General features: G+C 43.9%; 1 protein-coding gene across 3 annotated transcripts in view; it reads left to right on the top strand.

Moving 5' to 3' along the window:
• The first annotated feature begins 3086 nt into the window (after positions 1-3086).
• Positions 3087-12455, top strand: part of erg (ETS transcription factor ERG) — a 35192-nt gene continuing 25823 nt past the window's right edge. Inside the window, exon 1 of one of the 3 annotated variants that reach the window (XM_077020070.1) lies at positions 3087-3290. The gene's annotated coding sequence lies outside the window, so the exon portion shown is untranslated. The remainder of the gene's footprint in view (positions 3291-12455) is intronic. The other 2 variants (XM_077020067.1, XM_077020064.1) reach the window with 2 other exon arrangements.

Genomic DNA, 12455 nt, shown 5'->3' with positions numbered 1-12455 from the left:
TTTATTGAATAAATGGCATAATCGTTTAGTACTCTTTTTGTGATTTGGTTTATGATAAATTTTTGGTTTGTTGGTTTATTTTGTGATATGGTTTATATTCAGTTATTGTAAATAATGACACTGAAAAACATTATTAACTATTTGTATTAATAAAGTCCCCATATATAAGAAAGACACAAAATTCAAAACATGCATATACCAGCTTATTCTGGCACTCTTTCCACCCGCCGCTGTTGAAAAAAGTGAAAATATAATGTGACCATTTTTCATGTGTAATTAGGCAGTGAAATGTGATCCTTTACTGGAGAGAGGCCTCTTCAGATGCTTACCCCCCCCCCCCCTCTCTCTCGCTCTCTCTCTCTCTCTCACACACACACACACACACACACACACACACACACACACACACACACACACACACACACACACACCCACACACACACACACACACACACACACAGAGCTAAGGCCAATGGCTTCCAGACTTCACTTCAATCTTCTCTGTCTAGACTCTACGTTGCACCTTTTCCCTGATCCCTCCTCTCTGCTCCACCACACACACACACACACACACACACTGCATACTCTATATACTGAAAGCCAGAAGCTAGAGTAAATTCTAAGTAGCTGAATCTGAAGGCCCAAGAGACATGCGACAGAATTGTGCAGGCCAGATGTTGTAGCTCATATATGTATGCATGCGTGTGTGTGTGTGTGTGTGTGTGTGTGTGTGTGTGTGTGTGTGTGTGTGTGTGTGTGTGTGTGTGTGTGTGTGTGTGTGAGTATGTGAGAATAAGTACCTGCATACCTGAATACTGACTGTGCTCTAATAGCCTGGTGGGTTACCAAAGAAATTCAGTTCTAAATAACTTAATATGGTTAATATGGTAGACCACAGCATTGGACCCACATGAGAACCTCTCTGGTTTTATACAGAAACAGCTGTAACTGTCAAACCAATGTAAGGATAGTTCTGTTCAGCTGGCAGATAATGACACTATTTATGCCAGAGTTTTACTTAAAGTGCACCAAAAGTTTGAAACTTCAGAGCTTTTATATAAATATATAAAAATACTAAATATAAAATATATATATAGTATTTAAGAACCATAACAGTGGGACCTACAGAATGTAAAAATGTAAACGTACTAATTTACTGTTGATGATGACCATGAGCATATGTACGTAATCATGGGTGTGTGCATGTGTGTGCACGTGCACGTGTGTGCGTGTGCGTGTGAAGGTGCATGTGCACTGCCATTATCTGTCTCCCTTGAGCAGCAGTATCTGTTGTGCGGGGTCTGTGTCTGGGGTCTAGCTCAGCGTCCATGCAGACACTCCCATGGGGACACTCCTGTGGGGACAATCCTGGTGGGACACAACACAGCAGTCACACTGTTTTTACCGGATCAGCTTGTTATAAGAACTAGATGTTTGTTTGTTTGTTTGTTTGTTTTTTGCAAACACATGCGCACGTCCTGCTAGTGGGATGGCAGCACTACGCTGTAGGCTCTAGGAGTAAAGGAAGACGTTTTTACATTGGGTTGAGGGAGTGGTCCTCAGAGCTCTTACTAAACAGCACATCGTATTTTTTAAAATATTGAATATTACAGTAAGCAGGTTCATGCTACCTCATTACCTCATACAACAGTTTCATAGTTTTAAGTTCCTCAGTTCCTCAGTTTAAATGCGTAGCAGCTTTTATACGCATGGAACACTTGGAAGATGTCTTGGAAGACCATTGGATAGATTATTAAAAGTTACATTTGAAATGATTCAAACAGCTAACTAGTCCTGAGTGTATACTCTACTGAAGATAGGAACATTCTCAGATGTGTGTGTGTGTGTGTGTGTGTGTGTGTGTGTGTGTGTGTGTGTGTGTGTGTGTGTGTGTCTGTGTGTGTCTGTGTGTGTGTGTGTGCACATGCACAGTTTGCATTTCAGTTTGGTGTGGTGTAGGACTTATAGCAGCACCTTAGAGATGCAGACATGAAAAGGGGGGGGGGTTGCTCTTTCTCCCCCTCTATCTCTCTAACCTCTTTCTCTCCCTCTCCTCTCCTCTCCCTCTCTCTTCTCTCCTCTTTCTCTTTCTCTTCCTCTCCTCTCCTCCCCCTCTCTCTTCTCTCTCCTCCTTCTCTTTCTCTCCCTCTCCTCCCCCTCTCTCTTCTCTCTCCTCCTTCTCTTTCTCTCCCTCTCCTCTCCTCCCTCTCTGTGCTTCATTTCTATTCTATCTCTCTGTCGTTTCTGGCACACGTGAGGAATGTCTGCAGTGGCGGCACTACGCTGTCTCTCTCCTGCTGCTGTGCTCTGAAATGAGAGAGTGAAAAAAAGAGGGAAAGAAGGAAAGTTGGAGACTAGACCACAGAAATGTAAACACGTCTGGAGCTAAAATAACTTGGCTTTCACTGAAAACACCCCTCGGTGACAGCACTGAGAGCTACACCCTCAGCTAAGCTCAACAAAAACCTCCACGCTGTCCCAAAAGGAGGGTGTCCAATACCTCCACTGGCCATCCTCTCCCAGATACAGATAGAGACCCTGTGTAGACCTAACACACCACAGCTAAATGTTTTGAACTATATTTGCCTTGTTGCAGCTTAACATACCAAGGTAAATGTACAGTATATTGGGTATGTATACTTAGAAAAAAAGGTTTTGGAATGTTGTTAAAATATAATCAACACGTGTGTACGATTTGCCTTTGCCTTTTGAAGCAGATCTCAGTACAGAGACTGCACCGGCACCAGAACCTGCCACCGCTCTCATTTGGTACTGGAGACAATCAAACCTGTTTAATTTTGCCTGGGAGCAGCAAACCAGGCAGGGAGCCCGCAATTACCCACAATTACCTTACAATGAAACTACATTTGCTCACTCTAAACTTCTCAAACTGGAGTAACGTCAAACAGATCATGTGCATGACTAGACAACCAGAACGAATTTGAAGGTAAAACTTCAGCTTGCGTTATTTCAATGTTTTATTTCCCTGTTCGGTCTAGTGACTCAAGTGACATCAAATCCAAAACCTCAAATCCAATCTCTCTCTCTCTCTCTCTCTCTCTCTCTCTCTCTCTCGCCCACTCAGTCTTTCGTTCGCAGTAGTATTTTGTAAAACTTGCTTGCGTTCTGAACTTTTTTCAGCGAACGCACTCTGACGTATATAGTCCGTTATTTTTAAGACTTATCTTATTTGTATTACACATAACATTAATGCATGTTACTTCGTTTATGTTGCGACCCGTTTCTACACACCGGAGCCGCTCCTGGGTTCGACTCTTTAGCTCCGATCCGTAAGTAGCTGACGTTTCATACAGCTCTAGAATACGCCGAAGGTGCTCGCTGATATCTGACGAGGCAGCATGGGATGCGCTATCCATATTGATAGGATACATCTGACAGGTTGGGGGTGGTGCTGAGGTCGTTGGACACTTTTCTCGAGGGGAAGGATGCTTTAGACTCTCAGTAGATGCCGCTGGAAGCCCGGCAGCAAGCGCGTGCTCGCATGCAGAAATGTTAGTTGATACACGACATTACAAATTTGACATTCTTTCTTTGTTTTTTCTTTGTTTCTTTCTTAAATTAACTTTATTACTACCGGGAACTTTAATCACAGCGGTGACCTGCATAGTCAAACAAAATGTTGCAGTCGCTAGAAAAAGCTTCAAAAACAAGTTTTAGGAAGAAGAGAAAAACATCTGGTATTTTCATCTTTCGGCCAAATCACCACGAAAATTCATTTTCGAATGCGGGGATGATTTTTTAGGGCTCAAAGCTATAAAATGTCTAGACGAAAAGCCATATTTCAGTATATCTGTTTTAAAAGGTGTTCTTGAGGTTTTTGTGACGCAGACGTATAGCGGCGGTCGCTGCGCCAAATGTTTACAAATAATCCAGAAACAGAATTCTTGGTCTCGAGGGCTGTAGACGTATTGCAGACTGATAAACATGCTCCATCGTAGGAATTGCAGCCTGCCGTTTAGGCCTGGCATGCCTAGCTCTAATACTTGGGCGTACTTACACTGTGTATCAGTAGTAGACATTTAAAAGCAAAGGGTTCTGCTTTCCCATTCGTTTTAAATTAGGATGTCAAAACCTATATTTGATTAGCCATGACAGTAAGAAAATATAATGGCAAGTAATTTATTTTTGCAGATTTCAGCTATATAGGCTTAATTTCAAGTAAACAAAAGTAAGTGTCTTCAAAATGACAGTACTATATATATTATTTAATCGTGTGTGTGTTTATATTATGTATCTTTATAGGTGTGTCTTTGAGTGAAATTCAATGCATATATATCGTATGTGGTTATGTGGTAACTAAAATTACTCCACATTCTTGAAAAATTGAAAAAATAATCTGCTGAGAGGGCAGATTGTCAGTGCCCTTTTTAGTATTAGGAGCTATTACGAACACACAAAAAACAGCATAGTGAGGCATTAATTGTATTTTATGTACATTTACAGACACGATAGTCTAGGCTTTATTACTGTCACATAGAACCTGACAATCTGAACTACTGAATTTAAGAAAGGTAGTTTTCTGCATACATAGATTTTTGTGTTTCTTTAATAACACTATCACTGGACACATTCATTCAAAGATCTTATTTGCACTTGTGATTTCATTGGCTACAGTCTGCATAACAGGACCAACATACATTAGTCTGCTGTTAATCTGACGGTCCAGAGTGCCGGGGACAGTGTACTGCCGGTGTTCCCAATGCCCAAACCTATAGTGTAGAGCCCAGCGTAGGCAGTGGCCGTCCAAGAAACGTGCTCTAGGGAGCACAGCTTCCGCGTGATAAATGTGTGGCTGTCGTTTTGCCGTCATGTTGACTGATGTGCTGGAGGGTCTCTCCTCAGCATCTGGTGCCTGTATGGCCATCTTAAAGTGGCTGATTTCTGTCATCCTGATCTGAGAGCAGTGTATCTGCGTTGCCCACAATGGTAGTATTGGGAGGTGGACAGAGGCAGCTGGTCCTGGGTCAGCACGAAAGTCGCATCTGTTGTTTCATGAATTTTCGAATGAGCTCTTGGCTCAGCGGTTATCTCCGATTTGGCAGGGCTAAAGACGGGAGGATGATGAACAAAATATTTAGGCCATTTCCCTTCCACATTTTTCTTTGAGACATGAATAATTCTGTCACATGTGGCTTTTTCACCACGTCTCCCTCCTTCACCGTCACTTTAGAAATAAATGAAATATTGGTGTGATAAAGGTGATGTCAAAGATATTTGAAGCATCTTGTGCCATTTTGTGTCTAAATGAACAAAGTTAATGTCTTAGAAACTGCAGAAAGAATTCTGAGGCTCCAGCCATTTATATATTTGATTTTATATGAAAGTAAAGTATGAAAGTATGGGTCTCCAGGGCCTAAATGAGGACCCAGAAGTTTTAGAATTAGCTTAGTGTGGATATAACTCCTCCCACAAACACACACACACACACACACACACACACACACACACACACACACACACACACACACACACACACACACACCTTTGTACAATTGGCATTATGAAGCTAATGAATATGCTCTAGTTCATAATGGAAATAACACTTACATACTTACAAATTTACAATCTTACATACTTATAAGCTTGCAAAGTTACAGAACGTTCACTTAAGCAACATATAAAATGTAGTTCAATGCTTCAAGGTTATGATATTAAAAAAATATTGATTAACACTTCACAACAGTGATCCCCACTCTCTGTAATGGTCCAGGGGAGGAAAGTGGAAAGATGTGTACATCTATAATGTAAGTAAATAAATAAGTAAGTAAATAATAATAATAAAAGATAGAATACTTACACATTTAGCCTGTACAGACTTTTGTGAGTGTGTATGTAGGAGAGTGTACTTGGTTAGTGCACCTTTCAATCTGTATGTCTCTGTGCGTGCAATTACTCTGAGTGTGTGTGTGTGTGTGTGTGTGTGTGTGTGTGTGTGTGTGTGTGTGTGTGTGTGTGTGTGTGTGTGTGTGTGTGTACACGTGCGCCTTTGTATTACGCATCTCTCGCTTTGGTGTCAGTGCCGTCGTGCCGAACACACCCTGACGCATTAGAATGCTAACAGCTACCGTATAAAACCCAGGAATGGCGCTGGAGCCGTCCAGAGTGGCCATAAAGCCTGAACCATAGGAAAGGAATGAAGTGGTAAACCTCACACTTGGCCCGAAGACAGCAGGCTTGCTGGCTAATTGAAACCGTGTGTGCGCGCACGCTTGCCTCTTGAAATGTGCGTGCGTGTGTGTACATTTACGTTCACGTTTACATTGCATCCACGCACATATGGATCTGGTTGAGCGCAAAAATGGGCGCCTGAGCGCGCGCGTTTAGTGCAGCGCGTATTTCATGATTTTCTGACGCTTATAGCCTTTGTGTTTGTCTACATGCTTTGATGAGCTTTATCCAGAGACCTTGTTTTTGTTCTGCTGGCTATAGTTTGCTCGCCTGGAGACTGCAAATTAAGCCATCCCGTAAATCTTCTATTATAGGTAGTAAAAACTAATTTTAGATTTCCTGCTCAAGGCACCATATTGCCTTATTGCTCCCACACTTGTGTTCATGTGTGTGTGTGTGTGTGTGTGTGTGTGTGTGTGTGTGTGTGTGTGTGTGTGAGAGAGAGAGAGAGAGGTTTTACCTGTTAAAGTCTTAATTACATGTTAAAGTGTTAGTGACATATTATCGTTTGGCTGGGTCAGCTAGCTCATACAGAGTATGTGACACCGACACCAGCTCTCTTCCAGCCACATGCTGGCATGTGTAGTTGCTCCTAATCTGATTTCATCTAATTTAACTAATTCTGAACTAAAATCGTAGTCATAATGTTAGCAGAGAGCACAGGGCCCATTCTGCATGTGTGCATGTGTGTGCATGTGTGTGTGCATGTGTGTGTGTGTGTGTGTGTGTGTGTGTGTGTGTGTGTGTGTGTGTGTGTGTGTGTGTGTGTGTTTGCTGTTTATAAGTAAGAGGGAAGGGCAACAATGATATTCTTTTCTTATTACCCTGGTCATCAACACTGATTAGACTGATTCTCTTTCACCCAGGAGCAAAAGAAAAGTCATATGAGCTCAAGTTTGTGTTTGATTTGGACCCCCTGTGTGCTACTCGACCAAGGTGAGACAGACCAATGAGGTGTCTAACCCTACCACTCTAAGATGTGAGACAGAGCGATGAGGTGTCTAACCCTACCACTCTAAGATGTGAGACAGAGCGATGAGGTGTCTAACCCTACAGCTCTGCGGTATGAGACAGAGCGATGAGGTGTCCAACCCTACCACTCTGGTGTGAGACAGAGCGATGAGGTGTCTAACCCTACTGCTCTATGGTGTGAGACACAGTGATGAGGTGTGTAACCCTACCACTCTGGTGTGAGACAGAGCGATGAGGTGTCTAACCCTACCTCTCTGCGCTGTGAGACAGAGCGATGAGGTGTCTAACCCTACCGCTCTGGGCTGTGAGACAGAGCGATGAGGTGTCTAACCCTACCTCTCTGCGCTGTGAGACAGAGCGACGAGGTGTCTAACCCTACCACTCTGGTGTGAGACAGAGCGATGAGGTGTCTAACCCTACTGCTCTATGGTGTGAGACACAGTAATGAGGTGTGTAACCCTACCACTCTGCGGTGTGACACAGAGCGATGAGGTGTCTAACTCTACTGCTCTGCGGTGTGAGACAGAGCGATGAGGTGTCCAACCCTACCGCTCTACTGTGTGAGACAGAGCGATGAGGTGTCTAACCCTACAGCTCTGCGGTATGAGACAGAGCGATGAGGTGTCTAACCCTACTGCTTTGCGGTATGAGACAGAGCGATGAGGTGTCCAACCCTTCCGCTCTGCGCTATGAGACAGAGCGATGGGGTGTCCAACCCTACCGCTCTGCGCTGTGAGACAGAGCGATGAGGTGTCTAACCCTACCGCTCTATGGTGTGAGACAGAGCGATGAGGTGTCTAACCCTACCGCTCTGCGCTGTGAGACAGAGCTATGAGGTGTCTAACCCTACCTCTCTGCGCTGTGAGACAGAGCGACGAGGTGTCTAACCCTACCTCTCTGCGCTGTGAGACAGAGCGATGAGGTGTCTAACCCTACCGCTCTGCGCTGTGAGACAGAGCGATGAGGTGTCTAACCCTACCTCTCTGCACTGTGAGACAGAGCGACGAGGTGTCTAACCATACCACTCTGGTGTGAGACAGAGCGATGAGGTGTCCAATCCTACCGCTCTACGGTGTGAGACAGAGCGATGAGGTGTCCAACCCTACCGCTCTACGGTGTGAGACAGAGCGATGAGGTGTCCAACCCTACCTCTCTGCGCTGTGAGACAGAGCGACGAGGTGTCTAACCCTAATGCTCTGCGGTATGAGACAGAGCGATGAGGTGTCTAACCCTACTTCTCTGCGGTATGAGACAGAGCGATGAGGTGTCCAACCCTACCGCTCTACGGTGTGAGACAGAGCGATGAGGTGTCCAACCCTACCGCTCTACGGTGTGAGACAGAGCGATGAGGTGTCCAACCCTACCGCTCTACGGTGTGAGACAGAGCGATGAGGTGTCCAACCCTACCGCTCTACGGTGTGAGACAGAGCGATGAGGTGTCCAACCCTACCGTTCTATGGTGTGAGGCCTGACTGGCGTGTCACAACAGGCGTCGACTTTGCTGTAGTTGCCCAGTGCACTTGGCCACAAATCCGCCTTCCTGACTTGTGGGACTCCGTCACAGATCTGTTGTGAAATGCGGTGACAAAACAACAGTGCGGTTTGTTTGGTGTTGGTGTTTGTTTTCATTCACATGGTGGGTCTGACAGCAGCTGCCGGCACGGCCGTGTGTGCCGACAACAGCTGGCGGCTGAGATGAGCCCAGCTGGGTTCTAACTCCTCCTTTTTGCTCCTATTAAGTCATGATGCTATATTTTTGTAGATTTAAAAAACTCTCTTGCAGCACTTTAAAATGAAAGAGGTTAGTGGTTAACATTTGGAAAAACTAAAGAATTTGGGGCAATGTGGCAAGAATATCCAATAGACGTGTTTGGTGGAGTCAGGCACATGGTGATGTACCACCGGAGCCGAGTGTGTTCTTTTCAGAGCGGAGCAGAGTGTTTTCTTTTCACAGCACATGCCATGTGTAGTGCATCAAATCTGGAAGCTTTATAATGACTTTTTTTAGATGTCATCAGATTCGCTCTGAAGTCTCATAATTGCTTGTGAGAACTCTGCTCCTCGCCACCCCCGTCTGGAAGGGTACAACCTGCAGGCTGACTCAGACGTTCTTTCTCTGGACGCTTGGCACCATGTAATCTGCTTCTTTGGTATCAAATTAATTTCCATTTTAGGCCAGAGAAAGTGAAACATGTATCATCTTATAAACAGCAGTATTCGTTCAGTTATCTCTGTAATTCTGACTCTTCTAACTTGAATAGCAGTGCCTTCTACTCAAACCACTCAAATCTAACCACTCATTCGTCTTGAATAGTAGTGACTTCTACTCAAACCACTCAAATCGGTCGTTCTCTTTAAGTTTCTTAACATGAGAGCATATTTTACCCGAATATGTGGTATAAGTCACAGAGTGCAGACTGGTTGATCACACTCATTAAGGGAATATGCACCGAGCACACGGCTGAGCTCCCAGTCAAATGGACTTAAACTCTTTGTCTCCGGAACCGCATGCACCTGCTCAGTTTAATCCTGTCAAAGCAAGATGCTTTGCATTATGGAGTTGGATGTTGTTGGCATGGTGACCGTTCATTCTGGACTAGCATCCATGTACCAGAGAACAGGCCATGAGTGAGGACAGGCCATCAGTGCCTTTTTAAGCAAAACCCTGCAACAAACACTGAGCGCCCAGCACGAGACATCTGCGCTGAAGCAATTTATTTTAGCTTAGTGGTCTCACTGTCCAATAAATGAAATATGACATCAAAGGCCTCAGTTCAAACGAAGCTCCATTTATCTGATATGGTTATTTAAGCAGACTAAGCCCTCAGATCCAGGACGGAGATCTGAAAAAGGAAGTCATGTTTCAGAAATGAAGGGCTGTGGTTTGAGACCTATACCATTTCCCGTACGGCTGCTGGTTCAGACCCCCTGACTGGCAGAGAAAGTATGTGATGAGTACATGCCAGCAACCAGAAGGTGCCAGCACCCTGCACCGCTGCTCCGGGCCAGCGATGGGGTGCTAGCCTTCTCCTTGACACAGCACGGATGTCGTGCGCTTCACACATCTGCACCTACGTTTGTGTTTTGCTCACACAATGCTGTTTGAAAGGAGTTCAACTGCAGAATTACAGTACATGCAGTGTAATGTGTATAACTCATTAAAAGTTATGCCAGAGATGTCTGTGGATCCCATATGAGAGAGCCTCATGCATGCCTGCAGCATTAGTGTTAAGGAAACATACACGATACAAAATTGTGCAAAGCCACACACACTGCTCCAACACTGAGTGAGCGGGGACTACACAGCCCTGTTTTTAGAGCTATAGAGGACTGTAATAGAACCAGTGGAGTTACAAACATATGTGGCTAATTTTCTGAAAATATGCTAAGTGCTGTAATTCTTTAAGCACTATTAAAAGTGGCTGATAAGACCACACTCATACACTCAAACACAAAAGTGCACACACACACACACACACACACACACACACACACATACATATGCACACAAATCACAGGAATGTCTGCAATACCACAGCTAAATTGTGTATGAAATGAATACTATGAATTTTGTTAGTAATTGAAATAAAATGTGTTTCCAACAAGCATTTTTGTATTATAAAAACACAGTTTTAAATGTCATTTTGCATATGGGTGGGTTATTTTATAAATGAACATATTTATGCACGTAAATCATTTGAAAATGGCCTAGTGAGGTTTGGATCAGAGAGTGCTATGTGTATGCGTGCGGTAAATGGTCTGAGATTTGACGGCCTGTGGTCTTGTGCCTGTGTCTAGCACTGCAGTAAACAAGATTACTGTCCAGTATCTTTACAAATCCCACAGCTTCAGAACAGCTAACAGCAGCTTTAAATCAATTAATTAACCCATATCCATTCATATTTAATTAATCACAGTTAAGTGTAAGGTTTTTCTGTGTTATAGTTGGCCAGAGAGGAAGGCTACAGAGGTTCAGACAGGATCTGAGTGCATTAGTTATACTCAGACTGCAATCACTGCAAATTAAGTTGACCTAGAGATAAAATATGATAGAACTGCAATGTTGAGATCTTTAGTGTGGACAGGAGGTGTTTATTTATTTATTGGATAAGAGTGGGTGGACAAAGAAAATGAGAGAGTTACTCTGCTCTTAAAGAAATACCACCAACTGAAACGTTTTAGATCGTTTTTTGTTGTTGTTAAAGATTAGCAGTGTTACTGTTCTGCAGTCTGCTTAACATACATGAATACATAATGGTGAAGCTGACGTTGTACTATATGGTTTGGCCAGTATCCGAGTGTTTGGAGCCTTGAGTGCAGCCTGCATCACCTTCATCATCTGAGTGCTGGGTTACGTGGGTGTTTGTCCTTCAGGTGCTGGGTTTAGTGGGTGTTTGTCCTCCAGGTGCTGGGTTTAGTGGGTGTTTGTCCTCCAGGTGCTGGGTTTAGTGGATGTTTCTCTTCTAGGTGCTGGGCTACGTGGGTGTTTGTCCTTCAGGTGCTGGGTTTAGTGGGTTATCTTCTACAGTACCAAGTGGTGTGCTGAGGTGGTGTTCCAGAATGCTTTCAGCATCATGCAGCTGTTCTGGTGGTGTTCTGGAATGTTGTCTCTGTTTTATCTGCACCTATCCTTATTGCCATAACCTCATGCGTCCTGTAATATGCAGTATCCCAAATACTGCAGTATCTGGCAGTACATTGCAAAGAAGGGCAGGATAGTGAGAGAAAGAGAGAGAGAGAGAGAGAGAGAGAGAGAGAGAGAGAGAGAGAGAGAGAGAGAGGACATGAAGGGTACAACAAGACAGACAAGGACACAGAAAGGAAGTCAATGCAACAAAGAGAGAGAGAGACTGTAGAGCTGCAGACAGTCACGAGTGCAGGCTAAAGTGCTTCCCATGATATCATGCATGACATCACCGGTGAGATGCTACTGCAAGATGTCCCACTATAATGCATCTGCTGGAGAAAGATGTTAATGAAGAAAGACTTCATACACACACATACACACACACCAGTGAAGAAGCCCACTATCAGTTGGTCAACAGGCCCAATGGAAGATACATTAGTACCTCACTCTAAACAAATAAAAAGTGAATAGAAGTAAACCGTTGGTTTGTAGATGGCAGTGAACAGGAAGGCAAGAATGGAGGATAATGACTGATCTACTCCTGAATGACTGATAATGACTGATCAGCTTCTGAATGACTGATAATGACTGATCAGCTTCTGAATGACTGATAATGACTGATCAGCTTCTGAATGATTGATAATGACTGATCAGCTTCTGAATGACT

This window comes from Brachyhypopomus gauderio, chromosome 10 (assembly GCF_052324685.1).
Source record: "Brachyhypopomus gauderio isolate BG-103 chromosome 10, BGAUD_0.2, whole genome shotgun sequence".
In the NCBI taxonomy this organism is placed as follows: Eukaryota; Metazoa; Chordata; class Actinopteri; order Gymnotiformes; family Hypopomidae; genus Brachyhypopomus; species Brachyhypopomus gauderio.
The sequence above is the reverse complement of the archived record's forward strand: the minus strand, read 5'-3'. Positions and strand labels throughout refer to the sequence as shown.